Here is a 3,469-nt window from a genome sequence, read left to right as displayed (position 1 = left end):
TTGGGTTGTCGTATGCAATTCATCCAATTCGATAACTTTAGGAAAATATAAGGGTTAATTAGTGCAATTCACGGTTAATCTGGGGCGTTGGGAATTCATGGTTTATTGAGAAGCAATTGGAAATCGTTTTGTATGCAAGTGTGACATGTGTGGAGAAGAACCCCTTAGCTAGCTTTCCATCCATTCACTTTAACCAATTTCGTTTTAGAATCTGTTCAATTTACAAAGTTTTGTTTTTGTTTTCAATTTTCGTCAAAACTCAATCCCCATTTATTTTAAAGTGTTAGATTAGTTAGAAATCAATTTAGTTTGTGTTTTTAAGTGTCTTGAGTCAAGTTATAACCTATTTTCGTCCAAGTTTGTGTTTAGTGTTCAAAATTGCCCAGATTGTGTTTTTAAGGCAGTTTTGAGTGTTTCTGGGCTGTTTTGAGTCTTTTGGTTTGTTTTAGTGTTTTAGAGTTTAGTTTTGCATTCTTTGAGTCTAGTTTAGTGTTTTAAACTTTGCTTTTACGTTTCTGAGTCAGTTTTCAAGTGATTTAGCAATCCCTCCTAATCCCCGGCCTAGAACGATCCCTACTTACATACTTCGCTACAATTGATAAAAAGAGGGTTTAATTTGTGTGCTTATATATTTTGCATCAAATTTTTGGCGCCGTTGCCGGGGATTAGCAAAATTGCTAATCACCCTGTTTTGTTTATTTCACTTTTGATATTTGATTTAGTTTTCTTTCTTTGATTTTAGATACTAGAGAAGTAAGACATGGCAATTGCTAATCTTCAAGCTCAAATAACGAATCTTACTTCTCAGTTAATGCAATATATCGAAAGGACCACAATGAAAAGTGTCCCTACATGTGGTGTGTCCTATGGGCACGGATATCCAACTCATCAACGTCCTCAATTCACTGCAAAAGGAGATGCTTGGGGTTATCAAGGCTATGATCAACCAAGCAACAACATGTTTTCCAACACTTACAATTCGAATTGGAGAGATCATTCAAATTATATGTGGGGGGAACCTCAACAATTCCAACAAGATGGATATTGGCAGCAAGAGGAGGAGTTTTATTCCAGACCTATGCAGCCACCACCGCCTCCCCCACAACAAATCCAATCGAATTCAAGTATGCCCATGAGTTATGATGAAATTCTTGATGTACTAACCTCTTTGACGCAGGGCTCACAACAAGAAGAATACTCACAGCCATCTGAGGAGTTCTATCAGTGGCCATATGCGCCACCACAGCCTCGCCCACAATCTTCCCAAACAAATTCAGGTATGTCAATGGATAATGACCAAATTGTTCAATTACTCACCTCTTTGACACATGAAGCAGAAAATCAAGCCAACAAGATGGATGAATTAGAGAAGTGAGTTGGGCAGATTGTGGTGTTCATGGCACAAATTCAAGAACAAAGTGAATTCTCCAACGCAAACATTGTAAATTCAATGGAAGATTTTGAAATTACTGGAGCCATCACTTTGGGAAGTGCCATGGAGGTTGGAGCTGAACCAAGGGCATCCAAACAAATCCAAGGGGAGGATGAACAACTGCTAATTGAGGGGGATGAAGAAGACACACCCACGGCAAGGGTAGAACAACCCTTGCCGCAGCCTCCTAGAGTCCCTATGCCGTCCAACTCAGGTAAGATGGTTCCAAATTCAATTCTTTCTTACCCCATTCCACCAAATGTCCCTTTTCCTCGCAGGTTTTTGATTCCCAAGGAAGAAGAGAGTGAAAAAGACATCGTGGAAGCCCTTCCCAAGGTGCAAAGTGATATCCCAATTCTTGGTACACCAAAACAAGTTCCAGATTGTGTTGAAATCCCTGAAGAGAATTGTACACCAAGAAAAATGATTCAAGATAAGGAAGTGGTTGGGGAGTATCTAGAATTCATCAAAGAGTATGTACTTGAGACAACCATCCCCAAAGAAGTTGAATTTGATGACACGGGACAAATCACTGCCCTAATGCCCACTCTAGCCAAGAGCAAGCCTAGTGAAATTGTTGAATATGCTGCTACTTTCGAGTCCTCATTGCAGCACAGTGGTGAGCCACCTCCTCCAATTCCGATTCCCATTTCAATTAATAGGTTGTTACCTTCTTTGGCGCAGGTGCCAAATCGAATCCAAATTGGTGGGAGAATTTACACGGACTTTAGGAAGCTCAATGCCATAATCAGAAAGGATCACTATCCCCCTCCATTCATAGATCCAATGCATGGAAGTTTTGAGGACCATGTCGTGGAGGATGTACTCGTGTTCTTGTCGCAACACACAGGTGGGCTGCCTCCTCAAATTTCAAGTTCGTTTTATACTAACATGTTGTTGAGTTCAATGATCCAGGCACCCATTTTAGAATTTAAACCATTACCGGATCATTTCAAGTATCACCTTCCATTCAAAGATCAATTCCATGCCGTGGGCTCCAATGGGGAGTGAATGAAAGTATCGTCCGGCTACAAGACGTTAAACCAAGCGCTTCTTGGGAGGCAACCCATGCATTCAACAAAGGAAGACCTAGGAATCACTCCAATTCCAGATTTGCGTTCCTAAACCCTTCCCTTTGTTGTTTTTTTTTTTCGTTTCTGCCATGTTTATTATGTTAGTTGCTGTTTGTTTGTTTATTTGTTATTTGTGTAGTTTATGCTTGAAACATTGAGGACAATGTTTGATTTAAGTGTGGGGGGGTAACCAAAGTATTTTGATGCAAATTCGTAGGGTTGTATCACCCATAATTTCCAATGTTGTTCCTTGCTGTTTTTAGGTGTTTTTAGGCTGTTTTGATGCATTTGAGTGTGTTTTACATAAAAATCCGAAAATCCCAAAAAACATTTGAAAAAATGTTTTGAAAAAACCAAAAAGAGTCGTTTTAAAGTTGTTTTGTGTGTTTGTTTGTATCTTAGGGTATCTTCCAACACAATGATGAGGATTTGGTTTTTAATTGCATGACTGTTAAAGAGAGTTGTAAACATGGATGAAAGTTTGATTTACTCTTTGGTTTATGCTTGGTTGTGGTTATAACTTATGAATTCACATGTAATCATAAAGAAAAAAAAATTAGTTTTTGTAACATGCTTGAAGGAAGGAACTCAAACTAATGCTACAACCTTGTGAGACTTGAGCCTAAACGTTTATTTGGAGAGTTAATAATCTGGGCATTGTTGTTTTCTAAAGTCGTTGCATGATCTCATTATTCTTTGCTTGGTTACTACTTAGAAGGCATTTCATCATTTAGTTCTAAACACTAGAACTCATGCCCATTTCATTCAAAGCATGCTATTGATTTGCATAACACATATTCAAGATGAAGTTGTGTAGTAACCACCACTTAAACCAAATTGCCGTGTCCCCCATGTTCAATTGTTTTGTAGGTTTTAACCCCGTTGAGCCTTGTGTAGCCTATGTTATTTGTTAAACCACATTATCCTCACCTAGCCTAGATTAGGAACATCCATACCCTTGTTC

Source organism: Malus domestica, chromosome 11 (assembly GCF_042453785.1).
Source record: "Malus domestica chromosome 11, GDT2T_hap1".
In the NCBI taxonomy this organism is placed as follows: domain Eukaryota; kingdom Viridiplantae; phylum Streptophyta; class Magnoliopsida; order Rosales; family Rosaceae; genus Malus; species Malus domestica.
This window is presented reverse-complemented; position numbering follows the sequence as displayed.